Source organism: Cavia porcellus, unplaced genomic scaffold (assembly GCF_034190915.1).
Source record: "Cavia porcellus strain 051 isolate PalLab524CR breed Dunkin Hartley unplaced genomic scaffold, mCavPor4.1 scaffold_5, whole genome shotgun sequence".
NCBI classification, from domain to species: Eukaryota; Metazoa; Chordata; class Mammalia; order Rodentia; family Caviidae; genus Cavia; species Cavia porcellus.
The window spans coordinates 1,649,021-1,665,157 of record NW_026947488.1 but is presented as its reverse complement, the minus strand read 5'-3'; the positions used below and the strand labels follow the sequence as shown (position 1 = coordinate 1,665,157).

The following is a 16,137-nucleotide window of genomic DNA, read 5'->3' as shown; positions in this document are numbered from 1 at the left end:
AGACACTAATTATGACTCTGAGATTTCTTTCTTTCTTTTTTTATTTTGTTTTTGAGACAGGGTCTCGCTATGCAGTTCAGGCTGGCCTGCGCTCACTTTGTAGCCCAGGCTGGTCTCGAACTCGCAACGATCCTCTTGCCTCTGCCTCCCGAGTGCTGGGATTACAGGCATGAGCCACCAAGCCCGGCTGAGATTTCATACCATGTTCCATTCTAAGGAAAGGACTGGTATAAAATAAAAAGCCACTGAATTTAAAATATACAAAATTTAAAATGGTAACCTTGTGTTTTTCTCCCTAGTACATTGTGTCATTCAGGTATGGCCAGTGCATGAGAACGAGCTCTTCACACCAAATCTCAACCCATACAGTCCAAGGTCCATCAGAAGCCGAGGAGGCCAGGACTCCAGCACTTTGGTCACATAAGGGAACCCCAACTCAAGTAACAGGAGCTAATAGGAGTCCAGGTCAGAGAACAACCTCCTGAGGCTGCACAGGACCTGAGGACCTGAGTGGGCAGGGCACTTCAAGAGTAGGGACAGAAGCCAGGCCTAGGAATGCCTGCCTGTAATCCTAGCTCTAAGAGGCTGAGGCAGGAGGATCGCTGTGAGTTTGAGACTAGCCTGAACTACATAGCAAGACCCTGTATCCAAAAAAACCAAAGAACAATAAACAAACAAAAAAACTCTAAAAGAGCAAGGACAGATGGGGCCCTGTCAGCAGGGCCGAACTACTTGCAATCTGGAGCAGTGCTCACCTCCTTAATAGATACACACAACCTTGTGGTTACCAAATCAAGTTGATCATTGCTAATTCATTCACTTAAAAAATGATTACATTTTTTAAGGAAAATGTTTTCTCTGTTTATAAAAACCAACAAGTTTATACCAAACTTTTCACTTGGTGAAGGGGACAGCACGCAGGGCCTCAAGCATACTAAGCTGGTGCCACACACCTGAGCCACATGACTAACCCCTGAAGACACAAAGCTGGTAACATCTGCAAAAAGGTCAAGCCCTATTTTCCACAGGACACTGAACTTGTAACTCAAGACGCAGTTACAGAGCTGGTACCATACTTCACCAAGAACAGGATGTGGGCATGGTTCCCCACCTCCAAGACTTAAGGAACCTCATGCAAGGCTGGGAAAAAGCCGTACCTCTGCAGCTTGGGGATGGCGTTATGAAGAATTCTCTACAATACTTAGCTCTCATCAGAAACTATGCAATATACGTACATGTAAGCCCCGAAAAATAACCAATGGTAAAATGAAAAAGCACCGACTCAAATTCCTAACAAGACAGTTTCATATTCATGCAGTCACTTTGAGTTAACACGTGTAGTATTGAGAATGCTACAGAAGATCTTATTTACAGAGAATGCTACTTTGGTAGGAAATTAACACTCTGTTACTACTATTTAACAGCACTGGTGCTTTACCTGCCTTATCACTGATGGCCTGGACACTGCTGAAATCCTAAATACAACACAAAACCTGGCTGATGCCGCTTCTTGGTCCCACCGCTGGCCGGCCAAGTCTCAGCACACCGCAGCAGTTGGTTGCTACTCACGAGTTAAAGGATTCAAATTTCCAGCAACCTAGAACAGTCTGAAGGCTGCTCCTGGACTGAGCCCCTACAGGAAAAGAAAACATGTTAGAGCCATGTTATAGCATGTGGGAGACAACTCCAGTGACTCCCCTTGAATGCAAAATAACTGCTGCAACTTTGATTATTTAGAGACTCATTTCCTTATACTGATATGTGGTGACCTGGCTATGGTATTTCCTTCTCTCTTCAATTGGCTCTAAGCATTGCAAATAAGGTGAGCTGAGCTGACTCGAATAGTGCTCTCAGTAAAAAGTGTGAGCACAGCGGGATGTTAGAGCCATTAGCTCTAGGAATGTCAACTGGGTATGAGCCTCAAGGCAAAGAGGCTATGACTCTCCAGGGCACAAGAGTTTACCACTTCAGAAACTAGAAGCAACAGCCTCCTAAAACCATTCAGTTGCTATCTTAATTTATAAAAATTGTCCTTCTGCATATCTTTATCTCTGCATTTTGCAGAAATGCTTTTCTCCCTACCTGGTTAGCCAGCTCAAGTTACTCACAGAATTCCCACCATCCTCACTGTCATTCATCCCTGAGCCACCCCCTTTATTCAAGATAATAAATTCTGCAAGAGGCCTAGGATCAGGGTCTTTGTCTGCACATCCTCACAGGGATTGGACCCCTGGGCTGCCCTTCACTTGGAATGTGTCTTTACTCTCCCTGTGGGTTGCATTGGAGGTGGCAGATTGGAATTAATTTGCTGGGATTCCAGTAACGTCTCAATGGGATTACAAATATAACCTTTTGGATTGTGAGGAAAACTAGAAAAAGGATTACAATAATAGCTCTTTTAGATACGGAACTAAACCACACAATAATGAAGAAAAACAACAGAACAAACGTTCCAAGTGACCGCTTACTGCAGTGACCTACAAAGACAGCCCAAGAGTCAGGAAAACGCTCCTAGTAGGATCTTTTAAGGACTCAGCCCCAGTGGCACGTTAAGACTAGCACACTCAAGTGGCAGGCCAGTCTGCCAGCAGAGGAGTGCCAAGTCTCTGGCTAGTCCAGGGGAGGCAGGCAGCAGCTTTGAGAAACTGGGGCTCAAGGAGATGGATCCCCCTCAAGGAAACCCAGCACTGCCTGGAGAACACATTCACAAAGCAAAAAGACTGAGTAACAAAATTATGTACATATTTACTTTAAGATTCTTAACACCACCTCAATCATTACTTAACACTAACTCAAGATTCCTTTGTTTCAACAAAAGAGGAGGGGAGAGAGATTCCCATTTCTAGCCAGGCTCTAAATATTTCTCTTTCAGCACAGTGGCCCTAGAGCACGCTCTCCTTAGCAGAACCTGGTATTTCACCTCTTCCTTTCCCTCTTTAACGTCCCTTTCTCTGGTGACCCAATACAAGTGAGACATTCTTCTTTTAAAGGAACAGTGATCTGCAGACCTCAGTATTCACTGTGATTATCCATCCACAAGATGCCATCATAGTAACATCATCTCATCCATGCAGGGAACCCATCTTCAAAATAACTACTTCAAGAGTTCAGAAACCACTTCTCTAAGAAAACTAGAAACATTTGTATTTCATAATACTCAGCACTGGTAAAAACAAATATTCTTAAGAATGAAAATCCATTTTGAAAAAATTTAGGACTAGGGATGTATCTCAGTGGGGCAGTGCCTGTCTAGCATGCACAGGTACTGTGTTTGATCCTCAGCACAGGGGGAAAATAGAGGTAGTGGGGTGGGATATCAATGTATATGCTAATCAGAAAAATAAAGGTTTCTCTCAACATAGTTTCTGGAAAATTAACCTAGAAAAAAAAAGTTATTTCTGTTAAGTAGCATGACAGGACTTTTGGAACAGGTGAGATCAATCTACATCTGCAAAATTTTCACTTTATGATTTCACCAGTACAAAAATATCAAACAATTTTAGTTAGCTTGTGAAATAATAACAGGTATATTCCCAGGTGTGGTGGTACAATCTTGTAATCCCAGCACTTAGGAGGCTGAAGCAGGAAGATTGCTGTGAGCTTGAGCGACAGTTCAAGGCCTGCCTTTACATGAGATTCTATCTCAAAAAACAAACAACATCGAAGTAAAATACATGTGTAAGGCAAAAAGAAAATATTGTGCCAAGTTTCTAACACAACCAAATGTGTAATTCTAAACACTGCACAGCATATTACATGAGAAATGTGGTCACAAAACTGTAACTCTATCATTGTAGTACCAGCCTCTCTCCAGGCAGAAAGACCTAAAGGGGCCTCTGTATGCTTGGACAGTGAATGGGCTATAGTTTAACCCCAAATGTACTGAACACACAAGTTTTGAAAAACATTTCTAAGCACATTACTTCCTCATACCTAAAAACTGTTCCTACTTGACTAGAATTAGGGATAATGCTGTGAACTTTTAGTCTGAAAAACGCACACAGACAAACCCACTTTGCTCAACAGCTCTGCTCCCAATGGTGCCTGCCAGGGGACTTAATGCCAACAGCATGGCTGACAAGCGCACCAAGAACAGAACGTGCTGCTATCATACTTCTCACGTGCAGGTCTCAGACCTCTTGGTCTTGGGGCTCATATTCTTTAAATTTGAGAATCTGGTACATTGGTGCAGGCTTCTAATCCCTGCTAACTGGAAACCTGAGGCAGAAGGATCACAAGAGGGAGGGGCTAGCCCCGGCAATTTAGCAAGTCTGTTTTAAAAAATAAAAAAGGACTCAAGGGTGGGCAGTGTGTCTGAGAATCCCAAAGGGCTTTTATTTAGGTGAGATATATCTACTGGTATTTGAAGAATTAAATATTAATATATCTATTTAAAAAACAAATCCTTTGAACTTCATAGCCCCAGCATCCTGGGAGGGTAACAAGTTTGAGCCCAGCTTAGGCAATTTAAGAGACTTGGTGAAACTTTGTCACAAAATAAAAATTTTAAAAAGTTGGTGATGTAGCTCCTCAGTATGAAGGCCCAGGTCCAATCCTCAACACTACCCCACCAAACAAGCAAGCAAGCAAGCAAGCAAATGAATGAACAAATGTCAAGGGTGGTGCTGCTGGGCCAGGGACTTAGCTCAGTACCCTAAGCGACTGCCTGGCAAAGCACAAAAACAGAATGGTGCTGTTTCATATTCTGCAAATCTCTACTATAGGTGAATTTTCCTATGTGCTTCTGCACTGTATGACTGCATGTGCGGCTCTGGTTGACATATATGAAAGCAGCCCAGTCTCACACAGGCCTGCCTTTGGAAACTGAAAGCATAAATAACAGTTTTGTAAGTCAATTGCAGCATGGCATCTCCAACTAGATCAATGGTTTTTATTTTCTTACATTAAAACTCTCTAGTCTGCCTTGCATGGTGAGTACATCTTTTATATGTATGTTTTGTACATCATTCAGGGAATACTGGTCCACTGAGTGTGAAGGGGAAAATAGCAAAGAAATACATTTGTTAATGTCAGCTCAGATCGTACCAGAAGTTACTGTTTAATTATTGGGAAGTTATTGGACTCAAAGTGGTAGATATAATTTTCCCAAAATTCTAATTTCTGCTTCAAAGTGCAAATTTTGTCTTGAGTAACAAATACTGTAGTTGCTTTTCTCGACATTCATTTTGGAGAAAATGCTTGCCAAATACTGAGCTAAAAGCTGCGGTGAGTCTGCTCTTTCCAGAAGATGGCTGGCCCAGCTCCTAGACCTGGCTCCCAGGGCTCCTCCTAGGGAAGTGATCCACGGAGACGCTGGAGTACTTTGGGGGCACTTGTCATTTCCTCAGAGAGAAGGTTAACCTTACACTTGAGGGTTAAGATACAATGAAATACTTCTGTTTCATCAAGAACATTCATTCCTAAACAGAAACTGGCACACAGTATTTTAAAGGCCCCTTGCATCCTGGGAGGAGCAGAGTACCTCTGTTCACATGTGTGCAAACGTCACTCCAGTGGGAAGAACTATTGTGCTAGACTATTATTGTGGAAAGTTTTGATCTCTTAGCTCAAAACAGTTTTGGGGACCTCGGGGGAGGGGGGGGTGCATGGAACACTCCTGGAGGATTGTGGCTGCTATTTCTACTATTTTAAGACATCCCAAAGCGCAGTAATACCATCTATGCTGTATGTCAAGAAACTTCAAACACTTCTCCACAGTTACCTTCAAATTCCCTGACTCAGCTGCCAGAACGAATTTTTACACATTAAGTAAAACATACCTTCCAAAAATTTTAGTTACATATTATTTTTTAAAAACTTTAAGTATTAGTGATCCATAACTTTATAATTATTATACATTTGAAAATTTAGTTACTCCCACTCTACGTGATGGAAGTAACAGAATCATGTCCATTTACTTTATTTATTATTGTCTGCTTTTGAGACAGGGTCTCATGATGCAGTTCAGGCTGACTGGAACTTATAAACTCATGGTGATACGGAACCATGTCCAGCATCATGTCCATTTAAAGACTATAAAGATTTTTTTTAATGGTACTGGGGATGGAACCTAAAGCCTTGGTCATGCTAGGTAGGTACTCTACCACCGGTACTGCTATGCAGTCCAGGCTGGCCTTGAGCTCCCAACAATCCTCCCACCTCAGCCTCCCTGGGATTATAGGTGTGAGCCACCATGCCTAGCCCTCTCCCTTTTCTTGTTAGGCAGTTTGGATAAACTGCCCAGGCTGGCCTCTGCCTTGCAATCCTCCTGCCTCAAGCTTCTGAGTTGCTGGGAATATAGGAACATGCCACACTTGATGAGACTACTAACTTCTTAGTGATTAGTCTCTTGAGACATTTTAAATACAGTCGTAAAAAAGTTTCTATACTTATGCCACACTTAGGAAAACAGCCTAATGCATATGCTGCCCTATTTGGTGCCAAAACATGATTTTTCAAACTAATTGTCCCCTGAAACAATATTCAAACTGACAGGAATAGTCCTAAAATTTTTAAGACTATCTCCTGAAATGCCACAAATTGTGTACATGGTTGCCAGCAGCAGCAGCTGCTGCCTTTTGGCCCACAGGACACCTGCTACAGGTTGCTCTGTTCTTCCTGGAGACTCCACATCTGCCACAACAAAAACAAAGCTTATCCATACATGCTGAGAGGTTTAAGCAGAAGGGAAACTGAGACCCAGTTTTCAGATATTTTAGTAGCCATACAGATCTGCCCAACTACACAAAATGCATTTAATTCCTTTAGATGCTAATTTGAAGTTTTGCTATTTAACAAAGTCATCAGAATTATTTTAAGGGAAGCAACAGTGTTATACAGCGAGGTTTTTTTGTTTTTTTTTTTTTTTTTTTTTTTTTTTGAGAGAGACAAAGTCTTGCTATGCAGTTTAGGCTGCCCTTAAGCTGACTTTGTAGTCCAAGCCAGTCTCGAACTTGCAACAATCCTCCTGCCTCAGCCTCCCAAGTGTTACAGCAAGCTTCTTAGAAAAAAAAACAGAGGCAAAATAAACCTATTAACAATCTCATTTGATCTAAACTTCTTAAGTATTACTGCTTTGAGAGTTAAGCTTAACTGTCAATCTGTTTGGCCTGGGAGCCACCTAAAGGGTCAATAAAGCTCACTTCTGGGTGTTTATGGGTGGGCCAGGGAGACTTTCCACTGGGGTCTGTATCTAGTCCCTGGTCTCTTTCTCTGCTCTGCTCCTGGCCACTACACACTAAGTGGCTTTGCCCTTCCACTGTGATACTTCTGCCCGGGAGCCCGCTAACCATGGACTGAAAGCTCTGTGACTATAAGCCAAATGAGCTTCCTTTAAGATGTGGGGGTCCCATATATGATCCAGCAATGAGAAAGCTAAAACACTGATTTATAGATAGCAAAACTTGTGAGAGAAAAACACCTGTGAACCAATGACTTAGCCAGGCCCCATTTGAAGTTTCCAAACTTGTATCTCCCAAGCGGCCACCTATGCTGGGCTTTCTCGTCTCTTCCGTATTATCCTACAGATGCCAAGATCCTGCGTCAGGGTGAATATTACTCTTCACAGAAGATCCTCTCTGAGCCTCAGGAGTCACTGCTGTATTCAGGTAGTAGTGCTCATCCAGAAATGTGGTATCCCTAACCTGTTTCTGGGGTGACTACTTCGTGGGCTCATAGAAGGTCCCTCCATAGCCATCTCAAGGACAACCCTACAAGCAAAATGCACAGTTCCTGGGTCTCAGGCCAGCTAGTAACTTGGATCATCGGGAGCCTCCCACCCACTCCCTATTTGCCACTGTATGCTTTCACGTCCACTGTGCACGGGCTCCCAGCACATCAGCGCTGATTATGGATGAGACTCCCTGTCCCTACCAGTACCCAGCAACTGGCCCACCCCTCTGTGTTTTCCTTGGAGGGTCCCATCAGAGACCTGAACTGATCTACAGTCCCCGACGCAAGCTCTTCTCAACTCTGGTACAGCCTCTTTCACTGCTGCCATAGGTGGAATCCAGTGAGATTCTCTGGTACACACTGCACACTAAGTACAAAATGCCACTTTATGCTCCCAATTCCAGGGCCATTCAGAGGCTAGAATTTCCAAAAAAGGTCACAAAAGGAGCCCTGGCCTCATCCTGAATCCAACTACCGAAGTCTCAGCACTAGAACACCGTCTTCACTGGTAGCAACAACTCACATTGATTCTATACTTTTCCCAAAAGACAAGAATTTAGTGAGACCAATAAACACAGTGCAGAGACTGTCTATTCTTTACAAAAGTTATCTACTTTCTGAGTATTTAAAGTCGTATTCTTTTTTTAAACCCTCATTTTTTCAACAACTACAAGGTTTTTTTAATCATTGTTGAGTGCAGTGGCTCTCAAAGAGTGGTCCGGAGCCCTCTCAGGCCCACAGATCAAAGCCACCTCATACTGCTGAGACATCGTGTGCCCCTCTCACTATCAGTCCTGAGTTTTCCAAAAGCTGACTGACCACTCGAAGTGGGAACAGCTGTGAGAATCCAGCTGCTGTCAGTTAAGCCACACACAGATTTGTAAAAACATGAATGTGGCCTTTCTTTGACTTGGACAGTAATTTCCATAAAATGTTATTTATGTGACTACATAAGGTCTTAAAATTTTAAGAAAAGGATTTAAAATGGATGAAAATTTTAAAAGAATCTTTATGCCCACATGGTATCAACAGATACGCCCTAAATACACAAAAGTCCTTTGGGATCCCCAGGACTTTTCAGGAGTCTAAAGAGGTCCTGGAGGACAGTTCCAGAGATGTGACCTGAAAAGACTGCCCCTCAATAGCCCTGGTCCTTCCGTCAGGGCCCGCAGACAGTAATGAGCACTGTCTCAGGGCTGCATTTTTCCAGCTGCCTCTGCCTTTCTCTTCAGTCTCACCTGATTACTCAGGGAGAGGGCCTTCAACGACTGTCACCTAAATTCAGATTAAGCCTCTTTTCTAACCATTTGCTCTTCAAAGTGGAGCTGCATCTTATGAAGCCTCAGGATTGAACCACAGCCTAAGGGACCTTGAAAACTCAAAAGTCAGGAATTAACTTTGCACATCAGCAGGAATCTTCTTCCCTTTCCAGGGATGGTAGAGGCCAGTCTTCTTTGTTGCTGGATGCGAGGGCTTAAGAGGAAAAATTCCAAGCTTAAGACAAAGAAGTTGTGGCACAAACAGCATGCTTTTGTTTCGGCTTTTGCAGACCCACGCATCTGAATCTGATAATCAATGCCCTTTAAGAAGCAACTTCCTGGAACCCATCATTACAGTATGAGTGAAACAAGTAAGGAAAAGACACTTCCCTACTAAAGAGCTAACACTTCCCCACTGTAAAAGAGAGAACAGGTGTTTTAAAATTATAACCTAACAAATCCAGAGGGCTAGGTTCTGCCTAAACTGCTCATGGGGATAAGGGCCCAACACTTCTCAAGGGACAAGTCCTCTTGATGCAGGTTGGGTGCCTGGTCTTGCTTCTGCAGCCAGCAGTGCACATCCCAGCACCAAGCAAGGGGTTCCTTGGTGAAGCAGACAGGTGGGAGGCTCAGTCTATGTGTGAGAAGGCAGATTTTAAGTTCCCAATTCCAGCTGCACGCAGTCTGGCAAAGCCAGTGGGCTGCACTATCCTATTTGTGAAATGGGGAAAATGCCAATTTCCTTAAAGGTTTTCTGAAACAATATTGGCTCAAGAACCAAATCTGCACCACACTTGCCAAGTGTACAAGAAATGATCAATGTCACTCACCAAAATGACAGCTTCTTCAGGGTGGAAAGGGTTTGGGAGAAAGGCCCTTGGGAAGTGAGTTTCCTTGACATTTACCAAAAGCACCATAAGCACTGGGCACAGACAAGTGAGCAAGTGTCATCCCTGCTCTCAGAGTGGCAGGACTGCTTCCCTTTGACTTAACACGAGTTTAGAGGGTGTGTATGGCCAAGTTTCCCCACAAACTGACTAACTGAACCCAAACAAACGTTTAATACATGAATAGCTTTAAGGAAAAAAAAAATCCACACGATGGAATCCTATAATCCCTAAATTGAAGGATGATGCTTCTCAATATTCAGTGCCACGAGAGTTCCCCAACACTTGAGTCACAAGACTGTGACAACAAGCCCAGGGAGAGGCCACATTCTCCAAGCAATCTCAGCCACACACAGTTGTGTTTACAACACATCAACAGCTGCAATGTGGGACTCTTTTCAGGTGTTTTTAGTTTCTATTTTTACATGTTGTTTAAACTTCCTATATATGTTACCTCTGTAACTAAAACACACTAAAGTTGTCTTCATCTTGTTTGAAACGGATTTATCTTTTTATAAAGCTATCTTACCCCTCTTATCAGCATATAAAAAACAAACCCAGCACGTAAGTTTGACACGAAAAAAGAGAAGCAGAAATATCTGCTCTATAAATTACACAGAAGATAATAACTACCTAGTGATACGTTTTATAGTCATGGCTACAGACTTCTTAAAAATTATGTACAAGTACCTATTCAGTTTCTCTTACCAACTTTCTCTCAAATTACTTCTCAAAGTAAAATGAAGCCTGGGCGACAGGTCTGTCTCATCGGCAAGCATGCGTGCTCAGACAAAATGAGCTCAGTTAGACTGTGTTTTGACTCCCTTCTCTCCTGAAGAACATAGATGTTAAGGTTGGCTTTTTGTGACTAATACAGCATTCGTGACTGAATTCGCATACATCATTTGATACCAACCATCAAATATGCTTAAGAGATCCTATCATTTAAATAAATTCAAAGTGGAGGTCTCTCAAAAGAAAACTTTAATGAACTTGAGGGTCTACCAGGCATATGAAAAATAGGGCCTTGGACAAGGGTCACAGTGCAGGGACCCAAGGGCAACCGAGAGCAGGCCTGTAAACACGTTCACCTTTGCTCTTCAAGAGTCAAATGCAAGTTACAGGGCAACACTGGACAAGCATATAACGCAAAGTAAAACACGTCCGGTTAAAAGCATGAATGAAAAGCAGTTCTAGCATCAACCCTCAGGGAATTTGTACCCTACGGCCTACACAGACATACCAACAACAGAACCTGACACAGTGAGTCACAGTCCCAATAAAGTCCCACTGGAAGACAACTCCACTTTGCCTTTAAGGGCCACCGGAACCAAACAAAGCACTGCAAGCGCTAGTGAGCCCCGAAGCATCAGGAAGGAAGGGGCCGCCACGAACGGGGACGCCAAATTTGTGCCTCTTTTTCCTAATCAAACAACTCGTTCGCCAGAATTTAAGCAAATATTAGTAAGGGGCGCCTTATGGAGGGAAACTAGAAGAAAATGAAAGATAAAAAAGGGCAAAAGAGAGTGGTCGGGTAACATCGAGGGCTGAAACCCTCACTCTGGAGCTGGGACTGAGTCCACCCCCGCAACCTTACTGAGACACCTATGGCTTGGTTTCAAATGCGAAAACAATGACCCAATCACACTGACAGTCTCAAATCTAAGAGCGGCTGAACAGCTTGAGGCTCTCGGGTGTGCGAGTTGACAAAATACGTTTAAAGTCGGACTGGCGTGGGCCTCCCTCCCCAGGAGAGCCGGCGCCCTCCTCGCCCGCCCTGCCGCCGGCTGCCCCGGCGCACGCGGCCTGCCCGCGCAGCGTCGCGCTCCGAGCCACCTCTCTGCGTGCAGGGCTGGGGCAGACGCTACGAGGACGCCGACCCAACACCAGGCCGTGAATCAGCGGAAACCGGGCGCGCTGCCGTCCAACCCGAGCTCTTCTGCTGAGCGCGCCGAAGCCAGCACCGGCCACCGACCCAACACGCAGGCCGCGGCCCCCGCGCTGGAGAACGCCGGTCGCCGCCGCGCTCCAGGCCGCACCCGCCGCCCCGCGGCCGCCATCTTCTTGGCGGGAGCGGCGGTGCGCGGACTCGGGCCCCCTCCACCGGGCTCACAGCCGGCCCCGCCCCGCTCCCGAGCACGGCCGCGCGACGCCCGCCCCTCTGCCGCGCCTGGGAGCACTCACCGCGGACCCCCACGGTCCCGCAGCCATTTCCGGAGCCGCGAAGGGTTGGAGCGGTTAGCCGCGCGACGGGCGGAGGCGAGTGAGACGCCGCTGGCTAGAGCGGCGCCCTCGCGCGGCGGGCGGAGGCCGGCCACCGAGCTGCAGAGAGGCTAGAGCGGCAGGCTGCGGCGCCAGCCGAGGGGCTGGAACAGACCGCCGCTCCGCCCGCAGCTGTACACCTCCCCCGCGCGCATGCTCCCGTCGCCCACACCTGCGCCCTGGGCATACTATCAGAGTCCGCTTTGCCCTACCCTTAAACCTAATTGCTTTTCGCATCCGGGATAAGCATTCCAGACCCTGGAGGTTAAAGTCAGGGATGGAGGCTTCGCGGGGATTCCTCCGAACCACCCAGGCGGGGGCCGCCGCAGGGACTGCACGCTGTCCGCGCTTCACATCCAAACGCTGTGCGCCGGTAGGGATGGCACTCTCGGTGAACGCTGCGCCGGAGGCAGTGGTGCAGAGCATCAGAAGGAGAGGCCTACGGTTCCCTTCTGCAGGCCCTGCTTTTCACTCCCCGTTCAGCTGCAGTCGGGCAAACGCGGAGCGAGGGGCATCCAGCTGTCAGCGTTCTCCCCAGACTTCTAGATTCTACCGTGCTAGAAACGAATCCTGTCTCTCCCACCAAGTCCGCTCCCCTGTTGGAAATATCCTGGGCGTATCTTGCTGCAGGGCGTGGGGGCTCACACAGCCAGTCGGCTCTGCTGCGCTGCGCTCGGTCCTGAGTTCCCCACCGGGGTGGGGTCCACCGGACATTTAACACCTTGCGGCACCTTGAAGCCTGGTTTGTATGCGACCCTCCACTTGGCTTTCTTTCAGTTTGCTCAGCGCTAACCAGTGTGCACTCCATCACCTCGGTCCCCAGTAGCACGAAGGACAGTTGGCGCCTTAAGGTGTGACGCTCATTGGTCACTTGTCCTGAGCAGATGGATTTTGCCAATTACAAGTGCCCCTGCAGTCCCCTGCTTCTACATCTGTGCAAGACACGTTTCTTGGAAGAAGGAATCCTCTGGCTTCTGGTTTTAGCCCTTCCCCAATAGCAAAGACATGTCCAGCCAATTTGTACCTGCACTGCAGAGGCTGCTGATACTTCTGAGCAAGGGACTCGGGCAGGTGTGCTTTCCAGTCAACACACCCCAAGACTACAAGGCCTAGTATTTTCTGAAAATGCATGCAGCTGTAGTAGGAGGCTGCTTTCCACTACAGGACAGCCTCACTGGAATCCGGCAGGGAGAAGCCCACACTCCCCTCTCTGCTGTGCCCACCGGTTCAGGCAGAAGGGTTTCTACCCTTGTGTTAGCATCCGGAGAAGGGGCTGAAACCATCTTGCACAGTGGGGGTTCACATGGAAGATTTGAGTAAACAGGCCTCTCTGCACAGGGCACTAGAGCTGTTGGGGGAGGAGGTCTGCCTCGGGCTTTTAAAGATTTTTTTCCCCTGGTACAGGGTATTGAACCCAAGATTTCACATTTGCTAAGCAAGCGCTCCAACTCAGTACTATCCTAGTCCTCAGGGTTTTAAAATGAAAAAAAAAATTTTTAAATCCTGTGGTATAGTTTCACTGCGTTTTCAGAGACAAAGGCACTAAAGGAACAGAAGGAGGCACAGAAAATGCAGACACAGCGGAGGGAAGGCAGAAACTCGAGTCCTGCAGACTCCACAGCTCACTCATCCAGCCAGGCGGAGGTGGGTAGGCCGAGCTCTGGCAGCATCCGCGTTTACCTGGGGTCACTCCTCCTGGGGTAGCCATAAATATGCCCTCCTAACCTAACGGTTTAAACAGTACTAGAGGACAAACGAACCACCTCCAGTTGTCTCAAAAGTCTTCCCTAAATGCCCTGATCTATAGACAAAGCCCACCGCAAGCAGCCACAACGCGCAATGGGGGAGAGGGTGGCTGCCCAGGGCCGAGGAGCTCGAATGCGTAATTCGAGCGCCCCACAATCCTTTAAAATCGGCTAGTACCGAACACGCTTGCTGGGAACTCTGCCCTGCTGACTGCGGACCTCAAATGCACAAGCCAGCACAGAAGCGGCGCGGGCTGCTCTCGCAAAGCGTCAGCAGGAGAGGGGCGTGGCGCAACACCGCAGGATCGGAAGGCACAGGCTGAGGCTCAAGTCAGCTGAGATGGGGCGGGCTCTCGGCCCCGCCTACCAGGCCTCGACAAGTCGGAAGAAGCTGGCAGGGCTCCCTGGAACGCCGGCAGGCAAGCACAGCAGGGGGCCAACCCTTGCCTGCCCGTGTCCCCTTAGTCCAGCAGCCTGGTCCTGTGGCACTCAGTGCTCTGAACATCGGTGACCTCAAACAGGTTCTCGGAGTGGTAATTTCGAGATCCAACCTTCCTTCCCTAGGACAGACAGGATTCCCCGGGACAGACGGGCCTAGAGCAGTAGCCCCTCCGTGGGCCAGGCAAGACTGGGGCCGGGACTGCCCCACACACCCCGGATACCAGCAGCCAGTCTCTTACACAGAACGGCTCTGCATCCACGCAGGACCACCGCAGCCTCCCAAGTGTTTGCAGATGTCTCAATACCTAACACAGTGGGATTGCTGTGATCAGGCGCCACCGCTGAAAACGTTGGTACACGACCAGTACAGATGTTTTTTTCCTGGTTTTTGCCTTTTGCCGAGCAGAGTCTGGATTGTAGTCCAGGCTGGCCTCCACGCCAAGGGCTGCTCCTGCCTCAGGCTTTCACGTGCTGGAGTTACAAGTAGTTGTCACCCTGCTGGGCTTTTCCAACCATTTCCACTGAAGCAGAACATGAAAACAGAGGGCCCAGCTGCATTTTCTTTCTTTCTTTTTTTTTTTTTTTTTTGTCTTTTTCCTTTTTATTGGTACCAGGGATTGAACTCACGATTGCCTGCTTGCAAGGCAGGTGCTTACGCCACTGAGCTAAATCCCCGGGCCCCAGCTGCATTTTCTTACTGCTGAACACTACTTTGTTTTTAGGAAATCATGAATGTTCATTACTTTCACATCAGGTTAAGACCAGCAAACTTTATTTAGTTTTACTTGTCTGCTTTGCTGCGCCGGGGATCAAATCCAGCACCTAAGCACTGAACCACACTCCCAGCCTCAGAGATGAACTTGACATGAATCTGCATCCACAGAACAGTCCAGTGCAGTCAGACTGGCTGCTGCTTCTCAGCGCTAAATGCAGCAAAGCACTCGTCTTTGGTCCACTCTCAAGGAATGTGGTCACTACTCACAGCCAGGGCAAACATTACCTGTGTGCCACTGAGGCAAGCAGAGCAAAGAAGCAACTTCAAGGATGTCACTCGGTCTGGCTGGATACGGTTTTGATAAAACCAACTCTGGCGGTAGCAAGGTACAGTGGGTAAGACCAGGGGACAACCAGCATGGAAAAAAGAAAAAAAACTAGGGGAAAGTTGAGGATTAACTTAAATTTCGTGCTCAGCCCCCCAAAGCCCTACGGAAAGACTGCTGCTGCTTGTAATGCTGTCAGATGTTCCAAGCAGCAACTGAAACATCCCCACTGTGTTTTTTAGACAGAAGAATAGGAAAGGAGGGGCTGGGGATTTAGCTCAGTGGCATAAGCATCTGCCTTGCAAGCAGGCAGTAGTGAGTTCGATCCCTGGTACCGATAAAAACGAAAAAGACAAAAAAAAAAAAAAGAATAAGAAAGGAAGGGAGAACAGGTGGAAGAAGGGAACCACCTCATCAGGGCCACACTAAACAGTGTGTACACACTGCACCCTGTGGCTGGCATTCGAACACTATCTGTGCTGTGACTTTTAATTAGGAAGACAAGGACAGGACCTTTGGACCCTGGCCTCTGTAGGTGACTCAAGAAGAGGCAGCTAGGGACTCACGCCATCTAGGAGCAAGGCAAGAAGCACTACACTTAACGGGGAGCTGAGTCCAGATGCGTTATTCTCATGTCTACATTTTCCACAGATCCTAACAGAGAGTATGTCAAAGTATTTTTATATCCCCTACTGTAATAAACTCCAAGTTTTGGTATCTCATCAAGAAAGAACACAGTAATATGGAACCATGCTTATTATTCCTACCTGGTAATGTTTTGTGTTACTCTGGAAGTTTTCCTTTAAAGTTCAGTGAAAAGTAAATAAAGTGA

At 46.8% G+C, this 16,137-nt stretch overlaps 1 protein-coding gene across 5 annotated transcripts in view; it reads right to left on the bottom strand.

Annotated features, from left to right (window-relative positions):
- The window catches only part of Dido1 (death inducer-obliterator 1), a 54,848-nt gene that overhangs the window by 32,901 nt on the left and 5,810 nt on the right, over nt 1–16,137 (bottom strand). For 2 of the 5 annotated variants that reach the window (XM_005000387.4, XM_013144639.3), the window contains exons 1-2: nt 12,002–12,140; nt 1,439–1,633 (exon numbers count right to left, since the gene is read on the bottom strand). The gene's annotated coding sequence lies outside the window, so the exon portion shown is untranslated. Of the gene's footprint in view, nt 1–1,438; nt 1,634–11,653; nt 11,794–12,001; nt 12,141–16,137 lie in introns of those variants that run through there. The other 3 variants (XM_013144638.3, XM_013144637.3, XM_003462811.5) reach the window with 3 other exon arrangements.